Source organism: Rhipicephalus sanguineus, chromosome 9 (assembly GCF_013339695.2).
Source record: "Rhipicephalus sanguineus isolate Rsan-2018 chromosome 9, BIME_Rsan_1.4, whole genome shotgun sequence".
Taxonomy (NCBI): Eukaryota; Metazoa; Arthropoda; class Arachnida; order Ixodida; family Ixodidae; genus Rhipicephalus; species Rhipicephalus sanguineus.
In genome coordinates this window covers 8,452,864-8,467,992 of record NC_051184.2, presented here as the reverse complement: position 1 = coordinate 8,467,992, position 15,129 = coordinate 8,452,864, and positions in this window count along the sequence as shown.

Here is a 15,129-nt window from a genome sequence, read left to right as displayed (position 1 = left end):
TTCATGTAGACTCGTGCCCACACGTATACCTGGGTGAATATCGCCACATTCAATCAATACATGTTCCATCGTTTCCTTAGTTCCCCCGCAGCATGTACATTGTTCTTCTTCGTTACTGAATCTCGCTTTATAACTACGCGTTCTAAGGCAGCCCGACCTTGCTCCAAACAGTAAAGCGCTTCCCCTTGAATTATCATAAAACCTTTCCCTCCTTATTTCGTTTTTTCCCTTTCGGTAGTTACTCAGAGACGGCTTCTTTTCCATCGCTGCCATCCAATAAGTCCTCTCCGCCTCTCTGACCTTCCGCTTAATGCTCCTTGTTGCCATATCGCCCGCACTGCTAGCTGGTGAGCCTCCTAGTTCTTTTTCTCCACTGCGTGTCAACGCTTTTTCTATACAAATACCTGAAAACCTTCTCTGCCCATCTACTGTTTTTCATTTTCCTCAGCCTCTCTTCGAATCTCATTTTGCTCTGAGCTTCCCTCACTTCAAAGCCTGTCCATCCCATATCACCCTTTACAGCCTCATTTGTCGTCTTCCCGTGAGCGCCCAACGCGAGGCGGCCCACCGTCCTTTGATTTACATCCATTCCTGATTGTACCTCTGACTTCATGCACACTACTGAGTTCCCAAAGGTAAGCCCCGGGACCATCACACCCTTCCACAGCCCTCGAAGCACCTCGTACCTATTGTATCCCCATAAAGCTCTGTGCTTCATAATTGCAGCATTCCTCTTTCCCTTTGCTACCGATGCTTTCTCTTGTAACTCCATATATCTATCCCCCTCATTTACCCATACTCCGAGGTACTTGTACTCACTTACCCTCGGTATTTTTTGGCCCTGTATAAAGACCGCATGGTCTTCGTGATCATTGAATACCATCAATCCACATTTTGTTGCACTAAATCCTAGTCCTAGAGCCTCACATTCCCTTCCGCATATATCTGCCAGTCGCTGTACATCATCTTGACTGTCCGCAAATAAGACAATATCATCAGCATAAAATAGACCTGGAAGCTTCTGCTCAACCATCGTGCTGACCTGCTTGTGTGACAAATTAAATCCAATGTTGCTACCTTCTAGCGCTTTCTCCATCCTCACCATGTACAGCATGAATAACAGCGGGGACAAAGGACATCCCTGTCTCAGCCCCTTGCTAATTTCAACGCTGTCCTTGCTACTTATTCCTTCCCATTCTATACAAACTGTATTTTCTCGGTATATTTCCCTCAAAAGCTGTATACAGTCGTCACCTATGCCCACTTCTTTCAGTATATCCCACAAAATTTCCTGATTAACGTTGTCATACGCCCCGGTAATATCTAGATAAGCTACCTATAAGGGCCTGTTTTCTATTTTCGATATTTCTATACACTGGGTAAGAACAAACAGATTATCGTCTAACCGCCTGTCAATTCGAAATTCATTCTGAAGTTCTCCCAAAATATCATTTTGTTCTACCCACGCTTCTATTTTTAATTTTACTGCCTGCATCGCCAACCTGTATAGCACCGATGTAATGGTTAGCGGTCTATACGAGCGAATGTTATCCTTTTCTCCCTTGCCTTTATAGATTAAGTTCATTCTACTTTTTCGCCAACTGTCTGGTATTTCCCTCTCCTGTAAGCACTTTTCTACGGCTTTCAGGAGTGCTTCTTTAGTTTTATGTCCGAGTTCGTTAATGAGGCTGACGGGAACCCCATCTAAGCCCGGAGTAGTGCGCTTAGGAATTTTTCCTTCGGCCTTCTTCCAATTGAAATTCTCTAGTACTACATCTTCGTCGGTTGCACTCCTTTGCGTACTTTTACTCACCGGGGGAATCCCCTGGGCGACCTTTTTAAGCGAATCGGCTGTTATCTTTCGGATGTAACCTAGCGCTTCATACCCTTCCAATTGGTTTCCTCCTTCATCTACCATATGTTGTTGCATTGTGACAGACTTCCTACCCAGCGCTTTTAGGTGGCTCCAAAATATCCTAGGCGCGGCCTTCTTGTTTTCGCGAATCTCTGTCATCCAGCGTTCACTTTCACCTTTAATTTTTGCCTCGACTAATTTCTGCACAATGGATTTTTGCTCTAAATATATTTCCCATATTTGGTTGACTTCGTCCTGTGGCCGCTTCTCCTTTTTTGCTTGTCTGTGCTCCCGTGATGCCTCACGTCGCTTCTCGATCGCCTCCCGGATTTCTTTGTTCCACTAGCTTTTTGGTGTTCTCTTTCCTTTCCAACAAATAGTTTTCTTCTCTTTTTCCATTTCTTTCGTGATTACATGTAGCAGCTCACTATACTTCCAGTCTTTGCCTGGTAGTTCGTCTACTTTTTCCTCGACCCTTGCGGCTATATTTGTTATTTGTTTGTCATTTAGATACAAGCTGCCAAACTTTGATTCTATGTTCTTATTTTCAGTTTTATATCCCATTTGTAATATTATGCGTTTATGATCACTACCCAAGTTGTTAATGCCTTCCTCGTCTATTCTCATCTCTCTAAGTTTGTCATATATTCCTTCTGTCATGAGACAATAATCAATGCTCGATTGCCGGTTTCCGACTTCCCACGTGATCTGCCCCTCACACTTAGGCCCCACGTTAACTATCTCAAGACTACGTTGCTCGCAGAGATCTAGCAATAACTTGCCATTGGTGTCTGAATATCCGTCAAGGTCATGGATGTGAGCGTTCATGTCCCCTAGAAGGATTATTTCGGCATCATGACCAAATTCTTTAATATCGGTGCTTATGCATTTCACTATCTCCAGATTCTTTTCTCTGCAGTTATTGCCTGTCCACAAGTAAGCTACACCTAGACACGTTTTCTTTCCACCTACTGTGCCCGAAACCCACATGTGCTCTGAACACGTTTGTTTCACTCTATCCAATTTTGTTCTGCTATGAATTAGCATTCCAACACCCCCACCTCTCCTTTCTGAGGTGATCCTGTTACATCCTTCCCAAATATAATTGTCAATATGTGGTGGCTCTTCCAAGTCTCTAAGGTGTGTTTCTGTAACCGCATAAACACCTATCTGTTCCTTGCTTAACTGCTCCTCAATCTCTAACCATTTTGCCTTTTTTCTGCCACCCTGCATGTTTATGTAACTAATTGCAACACGCGCCTTCTCCCTTCTTTTACCTTTTCTCTGGTTTTTCGCTATACTGCCTGTCAAAGAGTCCCCCTGGTTGTTTTCCTCATTACAAGCTACCGTGGGCACCGAAGGGCCCGCGTGCCCCCCAAAAAAGCTACTGCGCGTCCTGCCAGTCGCCAGCCCACCTCATGACCAAGCCTCTTATCGAAGTGAATTCTGTCTCTTTGGAAACCGCCCCACCTGTGCACCTCCCTGTTTATATCCACTACCTCGAAGCCCTTCTCTCGACTAATTCGCCATATCTCTTTGTTTGCGTCGACAACCGCTCTTTGCAAGTTGATATTTCTCACTGGTACTTCCGGTATTGTGCATACCACTATCTGCACCTGAGAGGAAATGGCGCGCATGTCCTCGCCCCTTTCGCCAATGTGGTCGCTAGTTCGGCTGATTCTTCATTCAAGACGTCGTTTAGACCTCCCGCGATTATCACGAGGTTACGTCCATTAGCCTTAGTTGCGAGTTTTGCGCTAGCTTGTCTCATCACTGATCCCAGCCTATGTCCCGGGAACTTCCCTATTAAAACTCGTTTGTCGCCTCTCACCCTTTCCTTGACTGCTTCTTCGCATCTAACTAAATTCGAGTCCCCGGCGATTATCACGTGCTCCGACTCTTCTGCTGGACCGTCCCGCACCTGGCCACTGCCTCGGTTACTAGCGCGTGCCACTGCTGCTTTGTCCCCTCCCCTTCCCAAAACCACTTCGCGGAAGCTGGGTCCTGTGACCCTTGCACCTGTCTTTTCCAAACCTGTTTCCCCCTTCGAGTCTACCACTGTGGGGGTCGATGCCCCGCTGTTCCCGCTGTCGCTTGCTTCTTTGTTCACCATGACTGCCTTTGCTGGCATGGCTACCTTTGCTAATCCCTCCTCGGCTGACTTAAGCCTTTCCGCCATAGCCATCGTTTTTTCCCGCTCTGTCGCTACCGCTTTCTCCAGCTCGGCGATTCTTACCATGAGCTTATTCTGGGCAGCCATCATTATTTCCATTTTCGCCTCTAACTCGCATTGCTTACACTTGGCGTCAGCTCCCTCTGTCTTCTCATCCGTACAAACCTCTATTTTCCATCCCATTCCGCACCCTGAACACTTTACGGTCTTTTTGACCATGGCTAGATCGTTCACACGGCGGATTAGATACACTTAAAGTCAAATGGTATCACAAAACTCCGCAAGTATACTATACTTCAAAGAACATGTGTGCCTTTCAGACACGTGGTGACCGAACGGAAAAAAAAAAAAAAAAACCCAGGCGACTGTCACACAGGAAACAGTACAAAATTGTAAGCCCTATTATGCTTCAAAGCTTCAATCTAGTGGCTTATGTACTCATATAACTAAAAAAACAAGCTCGAATCATGCAAAAAAAAAGAAAAACTTATCTGACGCTGTCATTCCGGAGCCCACGAAAACCACGTCCGTCCTCTAGCAGAACCCACTAGTTTGAAGCGCGCTACCGCCCTCTATGCGCAAAAGGGACAAGGACGAAACAGGAAGAAGAGACGTATACAAGCGCACTTTAACTATACTTTAACTATGCACCAACTAGCCCCGCAACAAATTTTATTGGATCACATGACAACTGGCGCAGCAGGTGCAAAAGCTGCCTCCGAGCACCGCGCGTCAGGGCGCCTCCCGCATGCTTACAAGCGGCGGCCGCAACAGAGGAAGTTGCAATAGCTGTAAGAGGGACTCTGAAATGAACATCATGTTGACGTGCTGCTCTTGCTCTGAGAACCTCATATAAACACGAGGTATCTTGACTGCGGGAATGTGACTCATTTGCGAATGATCATCGCCGTTGCGACAGTCTAGGTCACACGTGTACGTTTTATTTGTTCACTAATGGAACGGCGATCTCGGCGACACTTTCATCCGTGACACGCTTGCGATGATGCTTCAACTACACCATGTGAACAAGGTGGTTACGTACCTGTCAGGTCTCCCAACCGCGGGCCGCGGCTCCGTCCGTACGCTCAAGTCGAGACCGCGCAATGCGTACAGCCCGTAAACAGACTCGGCAAGTTTCCCGAGTGTTGTTTTTCTGTGAATTCTGACAGACATGGGCATATGGTGAAGCGCACCGCTGCCAAAACAGCCTTGCACGATACACTTTTGTCAGGTGTCTCATCGCAGCCGCATAAGATTTGGAAAAGCATAGTCGAAGTCGCGGCTGCGTTAATGAACCGTGCCCAAGCAGAAACACATGCGCCATGACCGAGCCACACTTTAGTTCACGCGAGTACAACGAAATCCTTTGGCGCGTTTAAGACTTATATCAACAATGGCGACCGTGAAGAAGTCTCCGCATATCACAATGCTATCCACAATAACGTGCTTTGAGGTAAACGTGCTCGCTGTGCCTCCACACAAGGCTTATGCCAAGAAATGCGGTGCTGCACATTACAATGACAAACGCTTCACTAAGCTAATCCGTTCTGCTGGGTAAGCCGCCCGAAAACAAAACCGATCAGCCGGCGTCGGAGACAAGTTTTCGCGTTTTACAGCTGCCGCTAATTTCTTGCGACGGTCTTCGTAAACAGCTAATGAAATATCTGGCAGATCCCACGCACTGTGGGAATTGATGTAATGCGAAGCAGCCAGCAAAGAGCTGCATACATCGCTTTGTTTATTTTTGAGCCAAACGAAATCATTCATGCCATGGCATCTAGTTCACCATATATCGCATGTTTGCCATGCACGCGTGCATGCACAATGTGGTATATACCATGCCAATGAAACGTATATTCTGGTATATACACTGCATGACCGGTCATTTATATTCATCACGCACTCCTGTCATGCCATACCAATTTAGGTATATATCCAGTTATCTAAACGGCCGGAAGCACACCATAACAGTGTCATGTAAATCATATCGTACATGACATGCATAATTCGCATATTACCACCTGTCATTTATGTTCGTCATACATTCGCGTCACGCAATACCAATTTTGGTGTATATCAAGCTAGCGAAACGGCCGCGATTGGACAATGAGCGTGGCATGTAAATCATGCCGTCAATGATATGCATATCATAATTTTCAAGTTACCACCTGTCATTTATGTTTGCATACAGTCGCGTCGCGCAATACCAATTTTGGTGTATATCAAGCGAGCGAAACGGCCGCGAGCGCATCATGAGCGTGGCATGTAAATCATGTCGCACATGACTTGCCTGTCATGATTTTCATGTTACCACCTCTCATTTATGTTCGTCATGCAGGCGCGTCGCGCAATACAAATTTTGGTGTATATCAAACCAGCGAAACGGCCGCGAATGCACCATGAGCGTTGCATGTAAATGATGACATATATATGACATGCATGTCATGGTTTTCATGTTACCACCTGTTATTCATGTTCTTCATACAGTCGCGTCGTGCAATACCAATTTTGGTGTATATCAAGCCAGCGAAACGGCCGCTAATGCACCATGAGCGTGGCATGTAAATCATGACATATATGACATGCATGTCATGGTTTTCATGTTACCACCTGTTATTCATGTTCTTCATACAGTCGCGTCGTGCAATACCAATTTTGGTGTATATCAAGCCCGCGAAACGGCCGCGAATGCACCATGAGCGTGGCATGTAAATCATGACATATATGACATGCATGTCATGGTTTTCATGTTACCACCTGTTATTCATGTTCTTCATACAGTCGCGTCGTGCAATACCAATTTTGGTGTATATCAAGCCCGCGAAACGGCCGCTAATGCACCATGAGCGTGGCATGTAAATCATGACATATATGACATGCATGTCATGGTTTTCATGTTACCACCTGTTATTCATATTCTTCATACAGTCACATCGCGCAATACCAATTTTGGTGTATATCAACCTAGCGGAACGGCCGCGAGTGCGTCATGAGCGTGGCATGTAAATCATGACATGCATGACATGTTACCACGTGTCAGTTATGTTCGTCATGTCGAAATGTCTCGTCATACCAGTTTTCGTATATATCCATTCATTTAAACGGCCGCGAGCGCCCCGAGACGATGTCATGTAAATCATGCCGCACATGACATGAGTGTCACGATTTGCACGTTAGTACCTGTCATTATATTCGCCATGAACTCTTGTCACGTCATAGAAGTTTTGGTATATATGAAGTTAACGGAATGGCCGCAAGAGCCCCAAGGCCGTGGAATGTAAATCATGCTGTTCATGACATGCATGTCATGACTTTCATGTTATGACCTGGCATTTGTGTTCGTAATACGGTGATGTTATTCCGTACCAATTTTGGTATACATCCGATTAACGAAACGGCCAGGAGAGCACAAAGTCGTAGGGCGGCTGGCTGGCTGGCTGGCTGGCTGGCTGGCTCGAGATTAGATAGATAGATAGATAGATAGGTAGATAGGTAGATAGATAGATAGATAGATAGACAGACAGATAGATAGATAGATAGATAGATAGATAGATAGATAGATAGATAGATAGATAGATAGATAGATAGATAGATAGATAGATAGATAGATAGATACGCTCAAACTCGCAGAAGTTCGCTAAGAAATGCTTCGCATTTAAAAAAAAAGCTTATTCCACCCTTCTCGTGCCTTCCTGCGCAAATAACTGTGGCACTACTTGTCGTCACACCGTTTTTTGTTCTTTGCACGACGACAAACAGCGCACGCACCAGTGAAAACACAGCAGCAACTGCGGTAGTCACGGCGGCTTTAGCCTACCGCGCGAAACTAAACGCCCGACGACAGCGCCACCGCATTTTCGTGACGTATGTCCGGTGGAATAACACAGCAAACGGCGGACCGCGCTCGACCGGAAGGCGCGTGACAGGTGAACAGCCGTAGCAAAACTGCACCGTCGAAGGGACTGCTCTCTGTACGGCGGTCGCGCAGCTCCCCCGTATACAGCAACATGCGCATATGCTATCTCGAAACGGAAGCGCGGAAAATGACCTAGTTATTTACGGCAAACAAAAGAAATAGGACAAAAACAAAACAACAATCTAAACTAGCTTATAGCGCCAGCTGACATGTTAGAGCTAATCACTGAGCTGCCCTGCTCACTAAATACAGTATATGTATGCGACACGTTATGCAGATGTAACGCGATATCTAGTAGATAAAAACAAACATGTCAAAGAAATTCGCTCAGCCTGCTTGCTCGTCAAACGCTTAATGCGTAATACATGTGACACATGAACAAATGTGGACTCCTAATACATGAAACTTTATAATGGCGTAACACACGTTTGCGCAAGCTTGCGCAAGCTTGTCCAATGGACCGCTCGATCCAAGTCACCAGCTTTTTCGATAAGGTCGCCCTATGGAAGCCTATGAATCGGCATCGAAGAGACTGTCAATGGAGTCGGCCACCGAATCGCTGAGTAGGAGATGCTCCATCCACAGGTCGAGAGTCTCCAAGGATTCCCTTCCTGAAGGCCTTCCAATAATGTACCCTTCATTCTTGCTCATGGTGCTTTCCGTGAGTTTTACGAGCCAGGCAAGGTTTGTTCTTGGGTGAAAGCCAGTGATATCCTGCCTGCAATGACGGCAGTTGTGTTGTTTTGTGTTAAGAAGAAAAGCCATTTAAAGCGAAACATGCGTTCAATGAAGAATATTCATTAAAGGGGCACTAAAGTGAAACAATGAATCGGTTTAGATTAATAAATTGTACTCTGAGAACTATAATGTCATTAATTTCATCACCATATGTTCATTAATAGAGGAGAAACTCAAGGTCGGTTTCATTTTTAAATTTCGCGCCGAAATTTCCGTGCGTGACGTGACGAATTTCAGAGTGTATTTTTCATATTTTGGCGACATTGGCTCAACGAAACCTTCTGAAACTTGGTATGTCGAATCTATGGTCCGCTCAGAGCTCAATGTACTTCATTTTTACCGATTAAAAACTACGTAGGGCCCAGTAGACGCCGTTAAAATCTGTGACGTCACGGCGCTTGGTGCGGGAATTTCAAGGTGGCGTTGCCACCCGAATGTTCTTTTCGCACGTTTTCTCGCCTATCAAGCGTCTTCTCGTGGTAAGAGTGGTGTTTTTTGGTATTGGTGAAATTGTTTTTTACTAATATGTGAAAAATCGTTTTTCTCTTCAGTGTCCCTTTAAGAAAGGGGAAAGTACGAAAACGAGGAATTTTCTTACACGGTGCGTGAGCATTGTGACTTCATGCATCGCAGTACATGAGCATACAGCGTTCTCTTCAGAAATTATTTAGCAGTGGACATATGGAAAGGGGTGGGGGGAGACATTAGGTTAAGAATTTCAAGTTTTCAAGGTCGCAGAATCGAATCCCGGCCGCGGCGGCTGCATTTTCGATGCAGGTGGAAATGTGTGAGGCCCGTGTACTTAGATTTAGGTGCACGTTAAAGAACCCCAGGTGGTCGAAATTTCCGGAGCCCTTCACTACGGCGTCTCTCATAATCATATCCTGGTTTTGGGACGTTAAACCCCAGATATTATTATTATTAATTTCAAGTTTTCAATCTTTCCATTTTCGTCACACTTCCAAATACGAATCCTGGTCGCGAATTTCTGACATATAGAACGTATATAGAAAACGGAAACAAGGGCTCTTGCGCTGTAGCGCTGGTACTGGAGCTGGCGATCTTTGAAACCACAAGGCCACCTGTTCAGATTACTTTTTCTTTTTTTTTTTGCATAACCAGGCGGCGAGAGGCACGGCTCACTGGCGTTACGCGCGCAGGTGCGTATTTCAAAGGAGTCGATAGGAGTGGTGGACAGTCTATCGAAAGAGGAGGGCGGTGAAACAGAGCGGTGGGCGGCAATTTACACCACCGCCCACCATGAGAAAAACACTGCGAGCATAGTGCTCGGAGCTTAAACTTTTCTTGCGTTGGTGGCGCAGCAAGCACGTCTTCTGATGATCATCACTTGTTTTGTGCATAAAGTACAGATAGGTTATGTGTGTGTCCAGCATCTGAACGCGGGAAACATCGAAATAACAGAAAGCATGTAGGTAAGAGACCGAAAATGTGCATAAAGTGGTATGAGAGCGAATGGAGTAGGAAATCGCATATGTTACCCAATTAAAGTGTTAATCATCCGCAGAGCTTCCCTCTCATCATCGTTGAGGTCTCCTCTGCCTGGGTCCATTAATGGGCTGAATAACACTTTGGTTCCTGCGACAGTAAAAAAAGAAAAACAAAAAAGAAGATTAGGTAGGACAACAAGTATACAAAGGAGGTGCTCATGTAAGATTGCCATTATTAATGTTCTGAATTCTTAAAATGCACATCTGTATTTCTTATTTCCCTTGCTTTTTTAAGCATTATTAGTATGCTTGAGGGTGCCGTTTCGACTCCCGGCCACGGCGGCCGCATTTTGACAGGGTCGAAATGCAAAGAATATGTTTAGATTTAGGTGCACGTAAGACCTCAGCGATTATTATTACTATTATTATTATTATTATTATTATTATTATTATTATTATTATTATTATTATTATTATTATTGCTCTTGGAGTTGGAGTTTATCGGCCTGCCTGCCAGGCAGCCACGAGTTTGCGTCGTCATGGCAACGAAGGTGCGACCTCGTTATCGCGATACTGACCTTTCTTACAGCGTGTCGCGGTTCCACACTTCAGACGAACCACGATACCAAAGGTCGGCGAGCTGTAAGTCCTGTAGCGTAGTCGGAAAAGGCACGCTTCTTTGTGCGATGGCTTTCTAACATAGACACACTTCTGTAGTCGACTTCGGTGTTCAAACTCTACTGCTCCTTCTGCAGCACTAATTGTCAGTGATAGTTGCATAAGGATGCTGTAGAGAACAAGAGGCTTCTGGATCTGCAAAAAATTCGATTTAGAATCGATTTAGAGATGCTAAATTAATATTTTAGAGGTCAAATTTGTCCCCGTATTGATATCTAAATTACTTACTGCTTTCACTATAAGCTCTTAAATCAATATTTCAGAGGTCAACTTTTCTTGACTTCCCGTGTTTATATAATAATTTTTTACTGCTTTAGTCACGAATTTTGACTTAGTATTTCTGAGGCCTCCAAATCAAAGTATATGTTTGGAAACACTGCACAAAGAATGCAGGAAAAGAAATTTGTACTTGGGGCTTTAACTCATCATTCAGTGCGCGACATTAGACACGGATGAAGGGGAGACCGAAACAACACGTGCGCGAAATCACGACTGGTATCAGAAACAAGATACACTTAAATATATCATCGTCGCAAGCACACCCGGTGGTAACTGCACACTGGGAAACGTTGAGACGCAGTGATCCGCTAACAAATGTAGATTTTTATATGGACAATAAAGCTCTTCGTCAGTGTATAGTGTTGCGCAGCGAATCCTAAATCAGTACCAACTCGCCGAACTGCTAGTTCTATTGCTGCGGCATCAACATTTAACACAGGCCAACTGCCATAGTTAGGAAAATTAGTACTTGATCGATCGAATGTGATGCATTGTTCGACAGGTATCGATTGATGAAATCAACCAACACCTGTCGCACCTGCTTGCTTTATAGTTGGACACGCTCTCTGCGTATTTGGCGTCGACATTGAGAAGAAGGAAATATATTTTCGGCTGCTTTTGGCACGAAAATGACAGTTCTCTGCTGCATGAAATGCAATAGTATTTGAATCACATGTTCACGGGAGCCCTAACTGCAGATCGGCAACGCTTTTTGACTATGTTCGAAAATTATTGTAGGCCCTTTGCGCGCTCACCCAAGGCTCCGAATTCGTATTTCGAAGAAGACACCAAGTTGGGCGAGTTGGTGAGGTTCTGTGGTACAAAATATAAAACAGCGCTTTCTTAAACACAAGACGAAGGAAGAAGAGACACACACAGCGCCGTGTGTGTCTCTTCTTCCTTCGTCTTGTGTTTAAGAAAGCGCTGTTTTATAATTTTACCATCGTATCTCGAGTGTGGTTGCAGGAGCGGGGTCTCTCACAACCTTTTATGTTGTTGCTGTTGTGAAATGAAGGCTTGGCTTACTTAGTGCAATGGGTTGCTCCTTATCAATGCCAATGTCCCCCCCCGCCCCTTCAGTGAAGCCCGTGGGAATGCTCCTTCCCCATCCCCATGTTTCTTCCGGAGCCCCTGATGTAAACGGGTGTGTGAGAGTATAACACTCCACTTTGCATACGGAGTGAAGCCGTTACAAACTGATGCTGATGTTCGGCTTTGTTGGTGTGACATAATAGAGTCTTTCAGCAAGTTACGGAAATACGGTACGCAAATACGGTACTGTTTTAGGTTACCGCTCCTCCCTTCTCACTCGTTGCACGTTTGCCGCTGCTGATTCCCGTAAAGGCACTCCAACACCACAAAAGCTTTTTTCAAAAATTACTGTAGGGGTTGTCACGGCTCAGTGCGGCCTATTGGCTTACGCATTGTTAAGGAGGAACCTGTCGTTCGGGGGACGCACAGTCACTGGAACTGGAAGCGGCTTAAGCACAATCAACGGGAAAGGAGGATCGTTACGGTTTGACCGTATCGTAATTCCGTGCAGTATTACAGTAACTTGCTAAATGACTCTAATAACAATAATCCAAACAACGGCAGGAAGTGGAAGATGGAAGCTTGCGATGAAAAAATCCGTAAACAGTGGGTGCGTGCTCGAGCCGACGTTTCGACAAGTGGACTTGTCAAGTGGACAGTTCCAGCCTTGAAGACAAGTCCACTTGTCGAAACGTCGGCTCGAGCACGCACCCGCTGCTTACGGATTTTTTCATCTAATAACAATAAAGCGCTTGAGTGACAGGGGCACAGAAGAGCGCTCGCGCTAGCGCTCGTGTTGTGTTCTTTCTGTCTCCTGAAGCGCTTTACTGTTATTATGTTACAAACCACGTACGTACCCTAACCTTGTCCAGAGTTACACCGGCGAACTCCTCCTCGCAGACTAGGTACTTCTGCGGCTGTCGATCTGCGAGTGTCACGATGAAGGCACGCTGCTTAATGCTGACATTAACAACAGAATGTATCTGACATGTCGTAAATGGTGAGCAACTCTACACATTATATACATCAGCACTGAAGGCTACGAACCTTCGGGACGTCAATGGATAGAACAGCCGCTGCTCGTGAATATATACAGGCCATTTCTACTGTTGCACCATACGCTACTCCTGTCATGCTTGATGCTTCCGCAAGGTTTTTATGCTCTAATAATGCCGCTCCGAGCCTTTCACAATACAACAAGCGATCGAAGCCCTCAGATGAGTCCTCGCTTTCGTCAGTTGTTCACTGACGAAAGCGAGGACCTAAGTTATCCGTAACAGTCAGTTACGGATAACTTAGGCCTCTCGATAACATGTATTGTAGCTTGCAAAACAAAGACATATCGAAGACAAATATATGCAGTCACGAAGGTGTGATGATGATGTCAGCTAGAGCAGGTAGTATAACAGCTGCAATGACTATAATCTACACAGCGTAAATATGGTTCTGCGTATCTGGTGGTGCAAAGAAAATGGGGCCTCTCTGAAGTCAAGGAAATGCGTGCAGAACAAAATTAATTTTAGAGAAACATCCTGTAACACATGTGAATACGATTTGGCAGCTGACTGGCACCGATATATGTTAGAAACAAATATTGGTGAAATTTAGCTGCCAAATTCTATTCACATGCGTTAAAATAGGTTAGAAGCAATGTACTGGACCATTCGGAGCGCAATGAGACAACCTGCAGTTGTATTAAGAAAAGTATAATATGCGGCAAACTGGATGCAAAAGATGAAAAGAATAAATAAGAATATAGTAAAGAGCATATTTACAATTACACAAAGTACAATACATCTTTTTGAGACCAAGATTGTCTAGAAGGAACGCGCCAACGCCGGTTGACACTGTGCCAGTAGATGCCAAATAGTGCCAGAACGGCGTGCTCTACGACTGTAAAGCTGGCTTTGCCGCAAAACCGCCATTTGGGCAAGTTGGTATCGATTCATCTTGAAAGTAAAGAAGGGGAGGCGCAGAATAAAACAGGGACATAAAGAGGAGACCGACAACACAGGCGCACACTCGCAACTAGAAGTTTACTGAAGAGGCAACACATATAAAGCTTACAAGTTGACCACGTGGTGCACGTTCTCTCGCCTAAAGAAATAGAATGACTTTTTACGTCTGATTTTGTGAGAGCACATATATCACGGTGAAAAAAGAAGGAACAAAAGGGGAAAAAATGTTGTGGTGGGACTCAAAAAGTTAGCGCAGCGTGCTAATCAAATAGGAGTACTCTTTCTCTATCAGGGCAATAGACGGGTGGCTGACACATCGATCCCCGCATCTCTTAATATGGAACGCTTTGATTAGTTCACGAGTGGTTTTATCACGATGCCTAGATAGAACAGTTGCGTCAAAGAAAAAGGGTGAACAGCCGCACGTGGTGCAGTGCTGCGCCAAGTGGGCTCCTTCCTTTGACGCCACCGCTCTTTTGTGCTCCTGTAAACGGATATTTAGGCACCGGCCAGTCTGGCCCACGTATACACTGCCACATGATAGCGGTAACATATACACGACGCAGGTTGCACATTCGACAAAAGGCGAGCTATATCTGACATGACACCTCTTATTTTCTAGGCACTTGGCTTTGGCTGCTATCTTTCTGTCTATTTTGCTGCATAAATTGTTAAGTTTAATTGGAGCCGAAAAAACCACCTTTACATCGAAACGATCGGCCACATTTTTTAACCCGTGGGACATTTTATGAATGTAAGGAATAACGGCGGGTTTTGATGTGTGCACCTTTCCATTTACTTTTTCTTGTGGTCTCCAATAAGACTTCACGCTCTTTAATAACTTCTGGGCTACCTTGCGCATGACCGTCTGAGGAAAACCCGCCCCATTTAAACTTTGTAGTTGATTGGTGAAACTGGAGGGCAACTTGTCTGGACACGATTTAGATAGCGCTGAGCGTAAACATGGCACGGCAATCCCAATTTTCACAACCTTTGAATGTACTGAATTAAAGTTTAGTATTGGCTTCTTAGACAACGTTGGACAACGCTGG